Source organism: Mustelus asterias, chromosome 2 (assembly GCF_964213995.1).
Source record: "Mustelus asterias chromosome 2, sMusAst1.hap1.1, whole genome shotgun sequence".
NCBI classification, from domain to species: Eukaryota; Metazoa; Chordata; class Chondrichthyes; order Carcharhiniformes; family Triakidae; genus Mustelus; species Mustelus asterias.
The window spans coordinates 33,457,174-33,479,436 of record NC_135802.1 but is presented as its reverse complement, the minus strand read 5'-3'; the positions used below and the strand labels follow the sequence as shown (position 1 = coordinate 33,479,436).

Genomic DNA, 22,263 nt, shown 5'->3' with positions numbered 1-22,263 from the left:
TGAACGTGCCGATATGGGGAGAGTGCGCAGACTCTGCACAGACAGTGACCCAATCTGGGAATCGAACCCGGGTCCCTGGTGTTGAGGCAGTAATGATGACCACTGTGCCACCGTGTCAGTTTGATTGCTTCCTCGGTCGGTGACGCTTATGAGATGTGCAGTGCATCAGTCCTTGGGCACACTTAGGAATTCTTTGGGAGGATGTTTCTGGAAGGTCGGGTGTTGGGAGAGGGCTGAGTTTTGGGGGCCGGGGGGGGGGGGGGGGGGGGGGAGGTGTGGGGTGTGACAAGTGGTGTCTGTGTTTCCTCTGCTAAGAATGCAGCAGTGGTGCACTCTGAGAGATGTTGGTGAACAGATTTGTATGCGTTTTGCTTGCTACCATTCACAGGAAGAGTGCACTTGGAATCCAGGATGTCCAGCGACTCAGCAGCATCTGTTGATGTGCTTGTGCAGCTTGTGGAGAAGGTTTATGTTGTGTGAGCCAATTTTGTAGGCAGGCTTGTGTTTTCTGTCTATTTGTGATTAAATTATCTCCTTGCTGGGTTTATCGTGTAGGGAGTTGCCTTGTTGCATTTCTTCTTTGTAAATTTGGGAAGGCTGTTTTGGTAGATGGTGGAAAAAATCCTGTTTTACGACTGGTAAATGATTTTTTTTAAAAAATCCGAGGCAGTGAGGAACACAAATGGCTGCAGGGCGGTCACTGTGCAGGTGACTGATTTGATGGCCCAATGGGTGTGATAAACAAAACCAATGTGCCGTTTGAGGTTAAAGGAAAGATTATGTAAAAGTGTAGATTAGAGTATGTGTGCGGCTTTAGCAGATGTATTTTCAGTGAAAATTGACAATTATGTTCCCCCTGTGTATCCCAGTCAACTTGGCGGGGGAGGGGGGGGGGTGGTGGGCGGGGGAGAGAGAGAAAACAGCTGGGTTGCATGTATTTTAATTTAATGATATAACCTCACATAGAAGTAATTTGATTATGTTTCACATTTTGATAGAGGCACAAAAGGAAGACTTGTACTTTTGTCGCATCTTTCAGGACTTCAGGATGCCCTTTCTAGCCAACAATGTAGTTTCAAAGTGTAGTCACTATTATAGGTCGGGGCAACCAATTTGCACACTGCAAGTTCTCAGAAACAGCAATGTGATAATGGCCATATAATCGCAAATACTTTTCAACAAAGGCTTTTTAAAAATTGTACTTCATTAAGGGCGGCCAGTGGTCAGCACTGCTACCTCACAGCGCCAGGGTGACTGCGTGGGGTTTGCACATTCTCTTCGTGTCTGCGTGGGTTTCCTCCGGGTGCTCCAATTTCCTCCCACAGTCCAAAGATGTGCGGGTTAGTTGGATTGGCCACGCTAAATTGCCCCTGAGTGTCAGGGGGACTAGCGGAGTAAACACGTGGGGTTACGGGGACAGGGCCTGGGTGGGATGCTCTGTTGGAGGGTTGGCACACGCTCGATGGGCTGAATGGCCTCCTCCTGCACTGTAGGGATTCTGTGATTCTACTGTGCAGAGTCTGCATGTTCTCCCCGTGTCTGCGTGGGTTTCCTCCGGGTACTCCGGTTTCCTCCCACAGTCTGAAAGACGTGCTGGTTAGGTGCATTGGCCGTGCTAAATTCTCCCTCAGTGTACCCAAACAGGCGCCGGAGTGTGGCGACTAGGGGATTTTTACAGTAACTTCATTGCAGTGTTAATGTAAGCCTACTTGTGACACGAATAAATAAACTTTAAACTTTTTTAAAGTGCCACTATCTTCAGGCAAAGTTTATTTTGACGGATTTCTGTTTTCGGAAGGTAGAAGGTACATCGACTTGGTGTATGCGAAATGGCAGTGACGCATGCCACAATTTTTATATCAGTGTTTAGAGTATCAATTAAAATTTTAAGTTTTCATGAATATGGTGTTCCTTAAAATACTGCGTTTTATGTTTAAGAAGCAAAATTATTTTCTGCAACACTTCCTCTGAATGGGGGTTGGTGCAGTTTTGAATTGATTGCATTGTTGTGATGCATCAAATGCTGCATGGCGGGGGTTTCTGTTCAGTGCCAGCAGTGGTATTGGAAGTGAACAATCTCTGCAAGCATTCATGTGTCTCGGTGATGAGGTAATCCCCTGTGAATCCTCCCTATGACCCACCTCGTGGAATTACCTTTTATTGAAAAGCCTGGGAAAAGAGCCAAGATCCTTAATTCAGAACATGCTGTCGGCTGAGTTGAGTCGAAAACCGAAATAAAAAAATGGGAAATATGTGGAGGAATAGTGTTGTGGGAGTTGGGGGGGGGGAAAAAAATCAGCTCTCTGTTGCTGGATGATTCTTTTGGTAGCCAGCAGTGTAGTGGCAAAGCTGCAATGTCTAAAACTTCTCGACCTGACATTGGTATCAGTGTTTGGGGCCATTGTGTGCTGACACAAGGAGATGGATACTTGATTTCTCTCCCCCCGTCCTGCTTCTGCTCAAGTGTTGCAGGTGTCTGTATAGTGTAGGCAGAAGTTCGAACGCTGTGAAGAGCTCCTACCTACAGTGCATGAGCTGGAATCGCTCAACCACTTTCACTCGAGCTGCCTTCAGAAGCTTCTGAAGATCAGATAATGGAATAAGGTATGGACACTGCTCACCTGAGCTGGTATGCCAAGCAGACATTGTTATTGGGACCACTCGCTTACCAAAGTGAATTTTCTTTGGAGAGGTTGAGGCTTGGGTGGGCTCCCCTGGCAGTCAGAGGAAGCGCTGCATGGATGCAAAGAAGGCCTCACTTAGGAGTTTGGATATCATGCTCGAGTCCCGGGAGAAGCTCACCATTTTTAAAATTCATTCATGGAACATGGGCGTCACTGGCTGGCCAGCATTTATTGCCCATCCCTAGTTGCCCAAGGGCAGTTGAGTCAACCACATTGCTGTGGCTCTGGGGTCACATGTAGGCCAGACCAGGTAAGGACGACAGATTTCCTTCCCTAAAGGTGATTAGTAAACCAGATGGGTTTTTCGGACAATAGTTTCATGGTCATCAGTTGATTCTTAATTCTAGATATTTTTATTGAATTCAATTTCTACCATCTGCCATAGAGGGATTCGGACACAGGTCCCCAGAACATTAGCTGAGTTTCTGTATTAATGATCTAGCGATAATACCACTAGGCCATCGTGTCACCTGGTGCAATCAGATTAAAAAATAGTGCGGCCTCCTTCAAAAGCAAGTGCATGTGGAAACAGAAACAACGCAAGTGGAGGAAATATCTGAGCCAGCAAATTGTCCAAAACACACTCATCTGTGGTACCCTGTCGCTTTTCAACAGAACCTTCCGGGTGCTGATTAGTCTTGGCAATCACCATCGGGACCCTACCAGACACCATCGACGGTGAACATGTTCATCCTTCGCTAAGCAATATGAAAGCATTCTGAAGGCTTACTGCAAATCCAGGGTTTACCACTTTGTGTATTCTGTATAAAGAAATATATCTTGGGTCAGTACAAGCAGCGATATTGGCCAGAATCTTAGCAGCTGTTGTAAAAGAATAATTTTATTGTTTGTGTCCGACATATTGTGGCACAAGCAGAGCAATGTGTACATTATCCATATCTCTCTGCTTGAGCTTTATCAGAACAATTGGCTTTGGTACAATGTTGACATTGGGTCGGCTGACTGATTTCTCCGTACTGACTTGCAGAAAACCTGGAACAGCCATCCCCATAGGATTGTGTCAGGCCGACTCCAGATGAAACCGGTTTACAGGATCTTGATAGTGGACTTTTGTCCGTCTCCCCCAAGTTTCATCGAATTCTACAGTGCAGGAGGAGTCCATTCGGCCCATCGAGTCTGCACTGACAACAATCCCACCCAGGCCCTTTCCGCAGAATCCCATGTACTTACCCTAGCTAGTCCCCCTGTCACAAAGGGGCAATTTAGCATGGCCAATCCACCTACCCTACACATCTTTGGACTGTGGGAGGAAACCGGAGCACCTGGAGGAAACCCACGCAGACACGGGGAGAACGTGCGGACTCCGCACAGACAGTGACCCAAGCTGGGAATCGAACCCGGGTCCCTGGTGCTTTGAGGCAGGAGTGCTAACCACTGTGCTACCGTACTGCCCATATTTTGAAGTGATTCAGCAACTTAGGGAGGTATTGCAAGCAGTTATGAAGGAATAAGGTTTGTTAGTTTATATATCTGGTCGCCTCATTACAGGAAGGATGTGGAAAAGATTGAAAGGGTGCAGAGGAGATTTACAAGGATGTTGCCTGGATTGAGTGGCATGCCTTATGAGGATAGGCTGAGGGAGCTCGGTCTTTTCTCCTTGGAGAGACGTTGGATTAGAGGAGACCTAATAGAGGTATATAAGATGTTGAGAGGCATAGATCGGGTGGACTCTCAGAGGCTTTTTCCCAGGGTGGAAATGGCTGCTACGAGAGGGCACAGGTTTAAGGTGCTGGGGGGTAGGTACAGGGGAAATGTTAGGGGGAAGTTTTTCACACAGGGTGGTGGGTGAGTGGAATCGGCTGCCGTCAGTGGTGGTGGAGGCAAACTCAATAGGGTCTTTTAAGAGACTCCTGGATGAGTACATGGGACTTAATAGGATGGAGGGTTATAGGTAGGGATATGTTCGGCACAACTTGTGGGGCCGAAGGGCCTGTTTTGTGCTGTAGTTTTTCTATGTTTCTATATATATAAGGGAATTGGAAAATACCAGTCACCAAGTCTTGATGTTGTAGTAGAGTGCTTTAATGAGGCCACGCTTGGGGTACGGTATATAGTTTTGCTCGTTTAGCCAAAGGAATCTTACGCTTGCCTTAGTGGAAGTGCAATGTGGGTCACTAGATGAATTCCTGCCCTGATAGGGTTGTGTTGTGAAGAGAGATTGAACAGAATAGGCAGAATGAGAATCTCATTAAGCGTATAAAATTCTGAGAGGGTTGACAGGGAAGATGATGAGAGACTGTACAATATAGGAATTCTTTTTATTCATTTGTGGGACATGGGGGTCGCTGGCTGGCCAGGATTTATTGCTCATCCCTAGTTGCCCTTGGAAGACAGTTGAGAGTCAACCACATTGCTGTGGCTCTGGAGTCACATGTAAACCAGACCAGGTAAGGTTTGAGTTTATTAGTTTATTTATTAGTGTTGAACGTTGGCTTAAATTAACACTACAATGAAGTTACTGTGAAAATGCCCTAGTCGCCACACTCTAGCAGCTGTTCGGGTACACTGAGGGAGAATTTAGCATGGCCAATGCACCTAACCAGCACGTCTTTTGGATTGTGGGAGGAAACTGGGGCACCTGGAGGAAACCCACGCAGACATGAGGAGAATGTGCAGACTCAGCACAGACAGTGACCCAAGCCGGGAATCGAGGCAGCAGTGCTAACCACTGTGCCACCGTGCCGCCCAGGATGGCAGATTTCATTTCCCTTAAGGGCATTAAGTGAACCAGATGGATTTTTCCGACAGTTGACAATGGTGGTCATAGTCTCAGGGTAAGGGGTCAGCCGTTTAGGACTGAGATGGGGATCATTTATTTTCAAAATTTAGTTCTGTACCCCAGAGTGCTGCGGATGCTCAGTTGTTGAGTTTTTTCAAGACTGCGTTTGGTAGATTTTTAGGCACAAAGGGAATCGAGGGATCTGGGAGGGGTGGGGCAGGAGAAAGAAATTGATGTTGACGATCAGGTGATATAGATGATTTTAATGGCAGAGCAGACTTGAGAGATGGTATGGCCTACTACTGCTTCCTGTTCTTGTGTCCAGATATGCTTCATCAACCAAATCTTTTAAAAGACTGGACAAAATGAAGAGCAGGCGTAAGATCAGTAGGTTAACGATCAATATTCTAAATATTATTGAAAAATGACTGCTGGTAAGTTAAAAATTGTGGGAATGTCTAATTGTAGTGACTGGAAAGAGGCAAAAAGTTCTTAATTATATGCAAAGTTTATTTTGTTATTTATAGTTTATTTAGATGCAAGTAGGCTTACATTAACACTACAATGAAGTTGCTCTGAAAGTCCCTTGGTTGCCACACTCCAGCACCTGTTTGGGTGCACTGAGGGAGAATTTAGCATGAACAATGCAGCTAACCAGCACGTCTTTTAGACTGTGAGGAAACCGGAGCACCCGGAGGAAACCCACGCAGACATGGGGAGAGCGTATGGACTCTGCACAGACAGTGACCCAAGCCAGGAATCAAACCCGGGTCCTTGGCGCTGTGAGGCAGCAGTGCTAACTGCTGTGCCACTGTGCTGCCATATGCCAGACAAATATTTTGAATGGGTGGTTCAAACACCTTGAAAATGGAAGAAAGGAATGCGGCAAAGAAGGTTTATCAGGATGTTGCCTGGTCTGGAGGCTTTTTGGTATGAGGAGAGGTTGGATAAACTTGGATTGTTTCCACTGGAAAGACGGAGGCTGAGGGGTGTCCTGATAGAAGTCTACAAAGTTATGAGAGGCTTGGATAGTTGGAGGCTTTTTCCCAGGGTGGCAGGGTCGACAGCAAGGGGAGATGTGCGGGGAAAGTTTTTCACAGAGGGTGGGTGGGTGCCTGGAACGCACTGCCAGTGGAGGTGGTGGAAGCCGGCACATTAGCAACATTCCAGGTGTATCTTGATAGACACATGAACGAGAGGCGAACAGAGGGTTAGAAACTGTGTATTGGTGCAGGCTCGGTGGGCCGAAGGGCCTGTTCCTGTGCTGTATTGTTTTTTGTTCTTTGAAGTTAGTGCAGTGTTTGAAATGCAGAAAGTGATCAGAATGAGTGTGGAACAGAGTGTTGAAGTGGCAGTTATCTAGGATTTTGGCACCTCTCCTCCATCAGGGTCATGAGTGCAGACAGACTGGAGTTATCTGGCACTGTGGCCACCCAGTCTGTGCGTATTCGCGCAACGTGTAGGAGAAGCAAGTGCCTGTCTCGCAGAGGAAGGATATCTGAAACTGGGAAGGAAAATCTGCTTGAGGAAGCGCAGGTGGGGCTGGGACAGTGGAGTTGTTACTGAGGAATCGGTCTTTTTTCACTATGTTAATACATGTGACAATAAATCAGATCAGCTTGGGCAAGTGGGGGTGGGGGGGGGGGCGATGGTGGCTATGGGGCGATTGTGTTAAATGGGACAGAGGATCTGGCAAATGCAAAGTTTAGTGACTTTGAGGTGTGGAGAAGAGCGAATCTTCTCAACTCATTCATTTAGTGAATTGATGGCAAAAGGGCTAAAGGAACGGATGACTTAGTGTTAATGAGGACTTTGCAGATTTCCACTCCATCTGACGAAGGAGCAGCGCTCCGAAAGCTGGTGGCGTTTGCTACCAAATAAACCTGTTGGAGTTTAACCTGGTGTTGTTAAACTCCTTACTGTGTTAATGAAGGCTGTAAGGAGTCTAACAACACCAGGTTAAAGTCCAACAGGTTTATTTGGTAGCAAATGCCATTAGCTTTCAGAGCGCTGCTCCTTCGTCAGATGGAGTGGAAATCTGCTCTCAAACAGTGCACAGAGACACAAAATCAAGTTACAGAATACTGATTAGAATGCGAATCCCTACAGCCAACCAGGTCTTAAAGATACAGACAATGTGAGTGGAGGGAGCATTAAGCACATGTTAAAGAGATGTGTATTGTCTCCAGACAGGACAGCCAGTGAGATTCTGCAAGTCCAGCAGGCAAGTTGTGGGGGTTACTGATAGTGTGACATAAACCCAAGATCCCGGTTTAGGCCGTCCTCATGTGTGCGGAACTTGGCTATCAGTTTCTGCTCGGCGACTCTGCGCTGTCGTGTGTCGTGAAGGCCGCCTTGGAGAACGCTTACCCAAAGATCAGAGGCTGAATGCCCGTGACCGCTGAAGTGCTCCCCCACAGGAAGAGAACAGTCTTGCCTGGTGATTGTCGAGCGGTGTTCATTCATCCGTTGTCGTAGCGTCTGCATGGTTTCCCCAATGTACCATGCCTCGGGACATCCTTTCCTGCAGCATATCAGGTAGACAACGTTGGCCGAGTTGCAAGAGTAGGTACCGTGTACCTGGTAGATGCTGTTCTCATGTGAGATGATGGCATCCGTGTCGATGATCCGGCACGTCTATAAAAAGTGCGCTTAATGCTCCCTCCACTCACATTGTCTGTATCTTTAAGACCTGGTTGGCTGTAGAAATTCGCATTCTAATCAGTATTCTGTAACTTGATTTTGTGTCTCTGTGCCCTGTTTGAGAGCAGATTTCCACTCCATCTGACGAAGGAGCAGTGCTCCGAAAGCTAGTGGCGTTTGCTTCCAAATAAACCTGTTGGAGTTTAACCTGGTGTTGTTAGACTCCTTACTGTGTTTACCCCAGTCCAACGCCGGCATTTCCACTTAATGAGGACGAACAGACGTCAGAGCCTGGGGGGATAATGGGTCACGTTGACATCCATTTCCACGAAAATAATCTGCTTGTTTGATAATACAATGTGCTGATCATCGTTACCTTGTACCCTGCACATATTGATTCTGTCACAATTCAGCCCCATGATAATCTCACTTCTGTCATCGTTGCAGTCGATGGGTTCAAATTGCATACTCCTAATATAGCAATAAATTGCAACTGAGCAGACCAGGAATGTAAGTGAAAAGCAAGCAGGATAGATACCCTTAGAATGATGTCTTGTTTCAGCCGTTGGCGCATCAGGAAAGGACTTCTTGTTCTTCGAAAATGTGTCACCTACCTGGGGAAATTTCTGTATGCGTGTTAACATATTACCAAAAGCAAAAACCTGTCATTGGACAACATAATTTTAAAAAATGCTTTAAAATGTTCCTTGATGTTTATAAGTGTTAACTTGGTGACATTTGACTTATCCAACGTTTTGGCACAGTGGTTAGCACTGCTGCCTCACAGCGCCAGGGACCTGAGTTCGATTCCTGGCTTGGGTCACTGTCTGCGTGGAGTCTGCACGTTCTCCCCGTGTCTGCTTGGGTTTCCTCCGGGTGCCCCGGTTTCATAGAATCATAGAAACCCTACAGTGCAGAAGGAGGCCATTCGGCCCATCGAGTCTGCACCGACCACAATCCCACCCAGGCCCTACCCCCACATATTTACCCGCTAATCCCACTAACCTACGCATCTCAGGACTCTACGGGGCAATTTTTAACCTGGCCAATCAACCTAACCCGCACATCTTTGGACTGTGGGAGGAAACCGGAGCACCCGGAGGAAACCCACGCAGACACGAGGAGAATGTGCAAACTCCACACAGACAGTGACCCGAGCCGGGAATCGAACCCGGGACCCTGGAGCTGTGAAGCAGCAGTGCTAACCACTGTGCTACCGTGCCTCCCACAGTCCGAAAGATGTGCTGGTTAGATGCATTGGCCATGCTAAATACTTCCTCAGTGTACCCAGTGTGGTGACGAGGGGATTTTCACCTGCAGCGTTAATGTAAGCCTAATAAAAATAATAAACTTATCGTTGTGAGTAACCTGATTTTACAAATGATTTAAATACACACAGGTATTTTCTATTCATTTTGGGTTATTTTCTTACTAGAGTTACGTTAAAGGCCTATTAAAATACACCGATCAGTATCCGTGCTCCCAAAAGACCCAGCTTAATTTTTAGAGGCTTCTCAAAGATGTACAAATTAGCATAATTAGTGAAAACTCCTGTTGGTGATCGATTGATTGGGGTGGAACGGTGGTACAGTGGCCAGCACTGCTGCATCACAGCGCCAGGAACCCGGGTTCAATTCCGGCCTTGGGTCACTGTCTGTGTGGAGTTTGCGCATTCTCCCTGTCTCTGCGTGGGTTTCCTACAGTTGCTGCGGTTTCCTCCCACACTCCAATGATATGCGGGTTAGGTTGATTGGCCATGCTGAATTGACCCTCTTGTCAGGGGAATAACAGGGTAAATATATGGGGTTACAGGAATAGGGCCTAGGTAGGATTGTGGTCGGTGCAGACTTGATGGACCAAATGGCCTCCTTCTGCACTGTAGGGATTCTATGATTCATCCTGGGGTCTTGAGTTGTTTTGAAGGTGAGGCCAGCTTCTTCCATATTTTCTTTTAAAACTAGCACAAAAGATTGTAGAAACACAGGTTGCGATTTGTATTGCAATCATTTGCACTCGTTCTACGGATTTCTATGGATTACATCAAAAAGAAAACTCAACGCAAAAGAGCACAAGTGCCAGATCTGTACAAACACTTGAGGTCTAAGTTGGTCTGCTTAATGAACTTGTGTCTTGAACCATTAACTTCTCATTCATCCCTAATCAGATGGCTCCCTGCATGTAGATTGCATTGTTGCATACTAGGATGGCACATTGACTCATTAATGTAACCTCCTGTTGGATTTTGCAACTTCAAACAAAGTGGCCGCTACTGTTCATTGTCCGTATCCAATTTTTTTCTTTCTTTCCTAACCCTCCCCTGAAGTTACAGATTTGTACTAGGGGGTTCCCAGGGTGATCACAGCTGTTTGATTCCTCACAAAAGTGGACATTCTCCATTGTGCGTCAGACTACAGGAGGTGCGTTTTGAGATTTGTGTGACAGTGTAAATGAGATGCTAAACCAGCAGTCCATTTTACATCCCTCCAGATGTTTATTTCCTGTGACTTCCATTACCTGCTTGTAGAATACATGAGAATGAGCAGCTGGGAATTCAGATTTTGAGTCTTGAATGCACTTAACAATAGTATGTCGAACATCATCATGTGTTGTTTAGAATAGCACCACAGGGCTTCTACAGTGTATATGTTAATGGATGCTTTACTGTGCATTGAACCTTGAAGCTAATTGCTAGGTAGTTAAATTGCCAGATATTCTAGGAAACTGTATAACATTGCCCTACATTACAACAGTGACTGCCAACTGGCTGTGTAATTTTTTTATTCATTCATGGGATGTGGGCATCGCTGGCTGGGCCAGCATTTATTGAACCTCCCTGAGGGCATTTAAGAATCAATCACGTTGCTGTGTGTCTGGAGTCACATATAAGCCGGACCAGGTAAGGGTGGCAGATTTCCTTCCCTAAAGGGCATTCCTGAACCAGATGGGTTTTTACGGCAATCGACAATGGTTTCATGGTCGTCATTAGACTTGTAATTCCAAATTTACATTGCATTCAAATTTCACCATCTGCTGTGGTGGGATTCTAACCTGAGCCTGAACAATGCTTTGAGATGTCCAATGGTTGTTGTGAGAATCAATGATATTTTTTGGGGGTATTGTTATTCTGTTTATAAAAAGTGTGTTGTGTGGGTTTATGTGGTGTGTGTAAGAATTATTTAAGCTGGGAAGGTTACTAGAGACAGGAGATTTAAGACATGAAAGGATAGAGGTGTTTAGAACATAGAACATAGAAAGTCACAGCACAAACAGGCCCTTCGGCCCACAAGTTGCGCCGATCACATCCCCACCTCTAGGCCTATCTATAGCCCTCAATCCCATTAAATCCCATGTACTCATCCAGAAGTCTCTTAAAAGACCCCAACGAGTTTGCCTCCACCACCACCGACGTCAGCCGATTCCACTCACCCACCACCCTCTGAGTGAAAAACTTACCCCTGACATCCCCCCTGTACCTACCCCCCAGCACCTTAAACCTGTGTCCTCTCGTAGCAACCATTTCAGCCCTTGGAAATAGCCTCTGAGAGTCCACCCTATCCAGACCCCTCAACATCTTGTAAACCTCTATCAGGTCACCTCTCATCCTTCGTCTCTCCAGGGAGAAGAGACCAAGCTCCCTCAACCTATCCTCATAAGGCATGCCCCCCAATCCAGGCAACATCCTTGTAAATCTCCTCTGCACCCTTTCAATGGCTTCAACATCTTTCCTGTAATGAGGTGACCAGAACTGCGCGCAGTACTCCAAGTGGGGTCTAACCAGGGTCCTATAAAGCTGCAGCATTATCTCCCGACTCCTAAACTCAATCCCTCGATTAATGAAGGCTAGTACGCCATACGCCTTCTTGACCGCATCCTCCACCTGCGAGGCCGATTTAAGAGTCCTATGGACCCGGACCCCAAGGTCCTTCTGATCCTCTACACTGCTAAGAATGGTACCCTTCATTTTATACTGCTGCTCCATCCCATTGGATCTGCCAAAATGGATCACTACACACTTATCCGGGTTGAAGTCCATCTGCCACTTCTCCGCCCAGTCTTGCATTCTATCTATGTCTCGCTGCAACTTCTGACATCCCTCCAAACTATCCACAACACCACCTACCTTGGTGTCGTCAGCAAACTTACCAACCCATCGTACCAACCCATTGGTTCGTACATTGGCATTGAGATTTTATGGTGGGTTTGAGGTATAAGTAAATAGGTTGGATCTAACACTTGAATTTATGGTGGGTTTGAGGTATAAGTAAATAGGTTGGATCTAACACTTGAATTTTCTTATCATAGAAATCATAGAAACCCTACAGTGCAGAAGGAGGCCATTCGGCCCATCGAGTCTGCACCGACCACAATCCCACCCAGGCCCTACCCCCACATATTTACCCGCTAATCCCTCTAACCTACGCATCCCAGGACTCTAAGGGGCAATTTTTAACCTGGCCAATCAACCTAACCCGCACATCTTTGGACTGTGGGAGGAAACCGGAGCACCTGGAGGAAACCCACGCAGACACGAGGAGAATGTGCAAACTCCACACAGACAGTGACCCGAGCCGGGAATCGAACCCAGGTCTCTGGAGCTGTGAAGCAGCAGTGCTAACCACTGTGCTACCGTGCCGCCCCATAATCAACCACATTGCTGTGGCGCTGGAGTCACACGTAGGCCAGACCGGGTAAGGATGGCAAGTTTCCTTCCCTAAAGGACATTAGTGAACCAGTGGGTTTTTCCAACAATCGACAACGGTTTCATGGCCATCAGTAGATTCTTAATTCCAGATATTTTTAACTGAATTCAAATTCCACCATCTGCCATGGCGGGATTCGAACCCGGGTCCTCGGAACATTAGCTGAGTTTCTGGATTAATAGTCTAGTGATAATACCACTAGGCCCAAGAGTTTGGGCGTCCAAGGGAAGTCAGAGGTGACAAGAAACCTTTTGCATCTTATAGGAGGAGTTCCATGCATAAACAGAAGAAAGTGTATTAAATTGTATTGACCTGAAAGCAGAGACAAAATAGAAACATGAGCAATTTTACACTTAGAAGGATTTGTGTTTGAGAGCTGTGAGAAAAATGGAAGGGGGGGGGGGAAAAGATATTTTAGAGTTACCATGGAGAATTTAGGTGTTGGCTGTGTGAGGAAGATCTCCTAGAAATAGCTCTTGGCTGGGAAAAGGGAAGTTTGAGTCAACCATCCAGTCAGAGAGTCTTGGGTTGCAAAAAGGAGTCTTGTTCTGAGGTTCTTAGATTTCTTTATCAGTGTGCAAGAGAACTTGAGAACTGATGTGATATACTTTTATTAAAGCTGGATTTTTATGGTAGAACGTCTATAAGGGAATGTTACCTGGAAGATCTTTACTTGTGAGTCTGGCCAAGTAGGGAGTCTTTTGGAGGGAATATTTTGGAAGACTAATTTTAACTCTAACTGTAATCTTGTGTTCTTGGCTTTTTTTATTTCCGGCAATTGACAATGGTTTCATGGTTATCAGTAGATTCTTAGTTCCAGATATTTTTTATCGAATTCAAATTCCACCATCTGCTGTGGTGGGATTTGAACCTGGGTCCAGAACAGTAGACGAGTTTCTGAATTAATAGTCAAACCATCTATCATCTCCCCTAATGACAGAACTAAAACTTTATCTCCTTAACCAATGAAACTTTAAAGATTAAAGAAATAGAGGAATAATGGAAAGGCAGGGAATTAACATCACATCGCACACTGAGTGTGTGAAAGAAATATTAGATGGGGAGAGAGAGAAAAAGACAGGTTTTTTGAGGATGTTACTAACAGAATTGATAAAGGGGAGTTGCTTGAAAGATTTGTAAACACCAATGATGTAAAGGGATATTGGGATAGTGTGTGTGTGTGTGTTTGGCGGGGGTGGGGGGGGGGGGGGGGGGGCTTTGAAGTAGATAATCAGCCATAATTGTATTGAATGGTGGAGTAGGCTTAATGGGCTGAATGACCTCACTGTCTGTGTGGAGTTTGCACGTTCTCCCCGTGTCTGCGTGGGTTTCCTCCGGGTGCTCTGGTTTCCTCCCACATTCTGAAAGACGTGCTGCTTAGGTGCATTGACCCAACAGGCGCCGGACTGTGGCGGCTCAGGGAATTTCACAGTAACTTCATTGCAGTGTCAATGTCAGCCTTACTTAGGACTGATAAATGAACTTTAATTTTTTTAACTTTAACTGCGTTCCTATCCTATGAAAATAACCAAAAAATAAATAAGATGTGTAACTTCTAAGGTCTTAACAATTTACTACATGCAGGAATGAGACTTGAATAGATTAAATAGTCCCCTTTCTGACCTGGAGAAATTGCGTGGCATAGTGTTAACGTTCATCATATTTGTTGAAGGGTGCCTGCTCTATTAATGCTGAGCCCTGACTCACTGCAGCGCATTGAATAGGCAATTAATAATATGTAATTCAGCAAGTTCTTGAAAATAGCAGGGAGGCTAGGGGTGAGGTGCTGTTTGTGCAAAGGAACCTGATGAAGGGGCAACGCTTCGAAAGCTCGTGCTACCAAATACACCTGTTGGACTTTAACCAGGTGTTGTGAGACCACTTACTGTGCCCACCCCAGTCCAACACTGGCATCTCCACATCATGTGCAAAGGAAGCAATGGAATGGCGTAAATTGTCCAGTAAGTTCTGAAGATCCACTCCGAGTTTGCTAGCCAGTTCTCACACTCTGTCCTCCAGCAGGATTTGGACCAATTCTGTATTTCGTCATGGATTTCTTTTTTGTTTCTTTTTTTTTGGAGACGACGGAAACATTTAATCAGTTAATTCTTTTTTGAAATGTTGTCCCATCATCACTTAAACCCACCAGCCCTTTCAATTATAGCCCATTCGATTAGATTAACAGGAAGAGTCTACGTTAGTACAAATGGCACGGTGGCCTTTAAAAGGATCAATGTCTGGAGTGATCATTTATCATTAACGTGTGCATGTACAATTCATTGAAATATAGAACCCATTGATAATGAGTTAGCAAGAGGTTTGCTTGCTGAGGAGTTGAACTTTGAACTCATTGACTCAACAGCTTTGGGTTGTGAATTTAGGCTGCAATTGACATCTACTTTGGAAGAAAAGTGGCAATTCTCGAGCGACTTGTAACATCTGTTCTGGATAGGATGCTGCTGCATTGAAACAAGGCATAACATGAGGGAATTTACATAATAAAATAAAATGCTGGAAAAACTTCGCGGGTCTGGCAGCATCTTGGAGAGTGTTGAGTTCTGAAGAGTCTCGGGCTCAAAACTTTAACTCCCTTTCTCTCTACAGATGCTGCAAGACTTGCTGAGTCTCTTTATTTCAGATTTCCAGCATCAGCAGTATTTTGCTTTTATTTTGGTATTTATATAATGAAAATGAAATGCAGTGAGGTAGTGTCGTCGTGGTATTGTTGCTGGACTAGTAATCCAGAAACCCAGGGTAATGCGCTGGGAGCCTGGGTTCGAATCCCACCATGGCAGATGGTGAAATTTGAAATCAGTGAAACCATTGTTGATTGTTGTAAAAGCCCATTCACTAATGTCCTTTAGGAAAGGAAATCTGTCGTTTTTACATGGTCTAGTCTACATGTGACTCCAGATACACAGCAATGTGGTTAACTGTCCAGCGACACCCATATCCCATGCATGAATAAAAAAAAAAGTCACATACCAGAGGCTGCTTTTTCCTTTGAGGGGGAGAGCTGACTGATGGTGATTTAACCTGAGAGTCACCATACGCCAGGTGAGAGACAAGGTCGAGAAGGTGGGGCCTTCATGAATAACATCATCCGGTACAGGAATTGAATCCGCATTGTTGGCGTTGCTCCACATCACGAACCAGCCGTCCAAGCGACTGAGCTAACCGACCCTTATTTATATAATAGCTGATAATTGGGCAGACATCAATGGGAAATGTAATGAAGATACCCAACGGTGGTGTCCAGCCATTCATTCTCAGGATCTCTTGGAAGGCTATAGTTTATTTCTAACCCTCATTTCCCTGGGATGGCAGTGGGCTGCCTAAGTGTTTCATACCACTTTGTGGCTTGGGCGACTACTTTGTGCAGATGTGGGACTGGAGTCACATGTCGGCCAGACTGGGGAAGGACAGTAGGTTACCTTTCCCACAGGATTTTACAACAGTCCAATAGCTTTTACTGATAGCAACCTTTCCTTTCCAAATTATTAAACTGAATTCAGATTCTCAAACTAGGATTTGAATGTGCGTTCTCTAACTTACTGGATAAGTGGCACAGATAGTTTCCCACCATTCACGCCATGGGAAAAGACAATCTCATCTAGCAAGGATTGCATTACTGTAGCACCTATCAGACCTCAGACAAAGTTTGCACTGTGCATTAAAAACCCAACAGCGAGCCACACTGCAATATTAATATCACTCACAGACCCAGCCTCAGGGCCATCAATAAACCACCACATTAGATTCATTTGGCAGTCGTGTGTGTTATACACAGAAAATTGAATATATCAGGAAAAGGATGCATGAGTGTTCTAGCTGGAGAACAATTCCAGGAAGAAAGGCCATTCTTTTGCTTTACCAGATGTGTTTAACATCATTTCTAAGGTCCACTCTGATTTAGTCATCCATAAGGATCTAACAGAATTGTTAAACATTTTGCCAGTTAAACTTTACACTTTGGTGTCCCAGCACCCACAATAGGTTTTTCCTCCTATCTTTTCTGATTGAAGTTTATTGTCATAACTATCTATTCCCTTCTCCCTCATGTATTGTCCAGCTGACCCTTAAATGCATCTATACTATTTACTTCAACCACTCCCTGTGGTAACTAGTTCCATGTTTTCACCACTCTTTTGGTGAAGAGGTTTCTTCTTGATTCGCTGTTAGGTTTCTCAGTGACTATCTTATATTGATAGTCTCTAATTAGGCTCTTGCCCACAAGAGGTAGAATTGTCCCTGTTACCACTCGATTAAAATCTTTCATTAGTTTAAAGACCTCTATTAGGTCACCTCTCAGTCCCATTTTATCAGTCCTGCACTGAAATATGTATCCTTGCAAATCACCTCTGCGCCCTCTCCAGTGCTTCCACATTCTTTTTAAAACATGGTGACTAAAACTGTATGTGGTGCTCTTAAATGTGATTCGATAAAGATTTGGCAAAACTTCCCGACTTTTCAATTCGAGATGTCCAGAAATAAAGCCTAGTGTTTGCTTTGCCTTTTTTAATGCCCTTGTGGTGTAGCTTTTAGTGATAGTCCTGCTTATATTATACTCCAACCCCTTGTTCCTCTATCCTATGGAGACTTGCACCTTCCATAAAGAAATGACTTCCCTAATTTTCCTACCAAAACGTGTGGGCTCACATTCATCTGTGTTGAATTTCACTTGTCCATTATTAGCCCCTTCTGCATGACTTAAGTCAATCTTTGAAATTTTCTGCTTTTTATTGACAGTTGATTAAGTATCAAATGTGGCATAAAATTCAATGTTAGTCAAAGAACTGTGACAAAGGTCATTGCCTTCAGCCAGTCAAATGTGATCTGGATTGGCAGAAGCAATGGTGGGTGATGGGCACTAGGTATGTAATACCATAGCACAAGATAACTGGATGTATATGTTTTAACCAGTCAACGTTGATTAGCACAAGTAGCTGTTTTTGCTTTTCCGGATGATGGTCTTCTATTGCAAGAACAATCATGTTATCTGCTGCTCAGTGTCTAATTAAGCATCTTGAGTAGAATGGCATGTTTAACAATGATGTGGAGATGCCGGCGTTGGACTGGGGTAAACACAGTAAGAAGTTTAACAACACCAGGTTAAAGTCCAACAGGTTTATTTGGTAGCAAAAGCCACACAAGCTTTCGAGGCTCTGAGCCCCTTCTTCAGGTGAGTGGGAATTCTGTTCACAAACAGAACTTATAAGACACGGACTCAATTTACATGAATAATGGTTGGAATGCGAATACTTACAACTAATCCAGTCTTTAAGAAACAAAACAATGGGAGTGGAGAGAGCATCAAGACAGGCTAAAAAGATGTGTATTGTCTCCAGACAAGACAGCCAGTGAAACTCTGCAGGTCCACGCAACTGTGGGAGTTACAAATAGTGTGACATAAATTCTGATTCTAGGATCGCATGATAAAGACTCAGGAGGATGTTGATGTTTAACAATAGCATGCATCAGTGGGCTACTTTTTAAATGAGTTTTTTCGCATGTTTTCCACAAAATTTCACGGACTAAAGTCCAGCTCTAATCAATTCGAGGCTCAATTCGGTGGCACAGTGGTGAGCACTGCTGCCTCAAAGCGTGAGGGACCTGGGTTCGATTCCCGATTGTCTGTGTGGAGTTTGCATGTTCTTCCCGTGTTTGCGTGGGTTTCCTCGGGTGCGCCGGTTTCCCCCACAGTCCGAAAGGCATACTTGTTTGGTGCTAAATTCTCCCCCAGTGCACCCGAACAGGCGCTGGGAGTGTGGCGACTAGGGGATTTTCACAGCAACCTCATTGCCGTGTTAATGTAAGCCTACTTGTGACACTAATAAATAAACTTTAAACTTAAACTTAGATTCATTAGTTGAATAATTCCGCAATTTACTATCATTAAAATGTGGGTTAAACATATTCGGCAGGAGTTTTAGGAATATGTTGGGTAAATAATTAAAGCGTTTTTATTAGTAGCAGCAATGATGTTGCTGCTCCTGTGTTTATTACAGTTGAGTTAATGTGTTTGTTAGTTCATAAAACCCTAAGGATAAGATCAGTCATTATAGAGCCGTTTTTATTGGTCCCTGAATTCATGCAAACGCAGGCTTTTAAATGCTGCAATATGTCAATGCTGGAAGTGAAGTTTTAAGGATTTTACCTGAATGTTTATTTTACTGAAATCCCTTCTGAGGAATGGTAGCTTGACATTACTGCTGTCAATGCGTAACCACTTGCAGTAGGCAGCTGCCCCCCCCGTCGTATGTATTGTCGAGGAAGTTCTATCGTTAATCACCTAACCTGCAATATCAGTGACAACGAGGTCTATATTTGGAAGTATGGTCATTTAAAGTTAGACTTTCTTTTCAAGCGAGCTTTAATGGCGTGTTTAAATCACAGTTTCCAAAGTTCTCCTCCCGGCTTCTCAAAAGTCCGAGATGGGCATCGCCTTACTGCTACATTCTCAATAAATAACCTGTGTAGTTGTTTAAAAAATGCTTTAAAAAAACATTTTGGGCCCTGTAGCTGGAGAATTCCCTCCATAAACCTCTCCGCCTCGCTTCAAACCCATCCCTCAGTTAAAGCATTTGGTCACCTGCACTAGTATCTGCTTATGTGACTTGGCGTCGTACTTCTTCTGCTTTGGGGTACTCTTGTGAAATGCCTTGTGATGTTTTATTATACATAAAGTGCTATTTCACATTGTCAATGCTGACTTCAATGGGATCATTTACTTGAATGATTAGACCTGTGTTGGGTAATGAGACTAACAATAATGGATATCTGTGTTGGTTCTCACTCTGGAGCTTATTTTTGCCCCTCTAATTTATTTTTTAGCAGTATAAACATGTCCAAGAGGAGCGTAGATTGGTCTAAATTTCCAAATTTAACTAAAGAAATGTGTGTACTCCAGCTGACATTTGACCCATGAAAGTAACATAACTTATGAAGTTGAATGCAATTAAGCATTTTAAACTAGAACGTTGATCCTCTCAATCTAATGGTCTGTAGCTCATTAATAACATGGTTGCGACTGGGAGAGTTTGAAAGCAGAAACCACCATTCTATAGGTGGAAGTTTGAAAGTCCTCCTATATACTATTTAGGCCAACCTCAGAATGAGGAAGGATGAATGATAGGTGAGACAGACGTGCTATGTATTTGGAGCTTTCTTCTGATTGTTACACAGGTAATTGTTGTTTTAACTAGTTGAATAAAAGCAAATTGCTGCGGATGCTGGAATCTGAAACCAAAAGAGAGAATGTTGGAAAATCTCATCAAGTCTGGCAGCATCTGTAAGCAAAGCTTTGACAAAGGATCATTTGGACTCAATGTCAGCTCTTTTTTCTCTCCTTACAGATGCTGCCAGACCTGCTGAGATTTTCCAGCATTTTCTCTTTTGTTAATTAGTTGAATCCTGTTTTCCAGCAATCTCTGTTCACTTTATTGCCATTAATCAACTTCACCATTGTAGGTGAAGGTCAGTACATACAATCTACAATACCGTTTGAAGTGTTAGGGCACCAACATTTGTTGCATTTGAAAAGTTACATGCAAAACATTTTTAAGATGTTCAGGCTACTTGACAAAGCAGCAAAGTCTGTCCACCATCTACATGTCAGAAATGTGATGGAATACTCTCCACTTGCCTGGATGAGTACAACTCCAACAACACTCAAGAAGCTCGACACCACCCAGGACAAAGCAGCTCACTTGATTTGCATCTCATCCACAAATATTCACTCTCTCCACCACCGAGACATAGTGGCAGCAGTGTGTAGATGCACTACAAATCCTTAGGCAGCATCTTCCAAACCCCCGACTGCGACCATCGAGAAGAACAAGGGCAGCAGATATGTGGAGTGCCACCACCTGGAGGTTCCCCTCCAAATCACTCGCTATTTTGACTTGGAAATATATTGCTGTTCCATTGTGACTGGGTCGAAATCTTGGAACTCCCTCCCCATGAGTATTGTGGATGCACCTACACAATATGGCCTGCAGCGATCCAAGAAGGCAGCTCATCACCACCTTCTCAAGGGCAATGAGGGATGGGCAATAAATGCCTACATCCTGTTTTATTTAAAAAATCTCTTGCTAACTTTTGTTCTGCTGACACAGCAAGTCCAGTCCTGGCACTATCCTCATGTATCATGTATCTTGTGGCATACTGCAGTATTACCGATTGGATCAGCCCACCTGGATAATGGTGCTCTGTCATTTCAAGTGTAGCCAACTGTCTCTCCTAATGATTGCCCTGGAAGCTCTCCCCATCCTCCAGCTCCCAGGTAGTTAGGACAATGGCTTGTCCTAGTAACATGTATAGCCGCAGAGGTCAGTGAAAAATCTCCGACGGATGGATGGTAATGGGAAGAACAATTTGTATCACTCAAGAAACGAAACTGTGGTGCAAAACGTATTCTTTAAGAGAAGTTTAAAAAAAAAGATTGCAATTGCTCAACAGCTATAGGATTAAGAGGAACAGAAAGTTACCCTCTAGCTCTTGCCAGTTGACACCCTTGCATTGGCGCAGGGCAGATAAACTTAGTCTTCATTTTTGAGAGTCTAAATGAGGATGCTAATACTCAATTGGCGATGGTTATACCATTGAATGTCAAGGGGCAATGGTTAGATTCTCTCTCATTGGGGATGTTAATTGCTTTGCACTTGTGTGGCACGAAGGTTACTTGCCTCCCCTCCCCCGCCGCCACCCAAGCCTAAATATTGTCCATATCTTGCCATATATTGACATAGACATTGGGGAGGCAATGGCCTAGTGGTATTATTGTTAGACTGTTAATCCAGAAACTCAGCTAAATTCTGGAGATTCAGGTTCGAATCCCACCACGACAGATGGTGGAATTTGAATTAAATAAAAATAACCTGTAATTGAGAATCTACTGATCATTGTCGATTGTCAGAAAAACCCATCTGGTTCACTAATGTCCTTTTAGGGAAGGAAATCTGCAGTTCTTATCTGATCTGGCCAACATGTGACTCCCGGGCCATAGCAATATGGTTGACTCTCAGCTGCCCTCTGGCAACGAGGGATGGGCAATAAATGCTGGCTCAGCCAGCGACACCCTTCTCCCAAGAATGAATAAAAAAAAGACTGCTTCAGTATCTGAGGAGTCATGAATGGTGCTGAACATTGCTCAGTTGTCACTGAACGTTCCCACTTCTGACCTCAGGATGGAGGGAAGGTCGGTTCCCATAACCTGATGTAGTGGTGTCAAAGAGTGGAGCAGGTTTTGAGACGCCGTGATAGCAATTACAACACGTTGCCATCGTCGTGCGGAGGATACTTTGGGTTCTGTGGCAGCTTTTGTCCTTCAAATGCCAATTTGAAATCAATGTGCGGTTCTTCATATCCCTTTTATGTAAGGAAGTATCAGGTACTGTGTACTCAAAATAGCATTGAAAATTCTATAAACTCTTCAGGTTACATTGATCTGTTTGGATCACAGAAGTTCCATATCCACGAGTGCGGGAAAGGTGGC

General features: G+C 44.5%; 1 protein-coding gene across 1 annotated transcript in view; it reads left to right on the top strand.

Moving 5' to 3' along the window:
- The first annotated feature begins 3,440 nt into the window (after positions 1-3,440).
- Positions 3,441-22,263, top strand: part of ccny (cyclin Y) — a 216,172-nt gene continuing 197,349 nt past the window's right edge. Inside the window, exon 1 of the mRNA XM_078233075.1 lies at positions 3,441-3,468. The gene's annotated coding sequence lies outside the window, so the exon portion shown is untranslated. The remainder of the gene's footprint in view (positions 3,469-22,263) is intronic.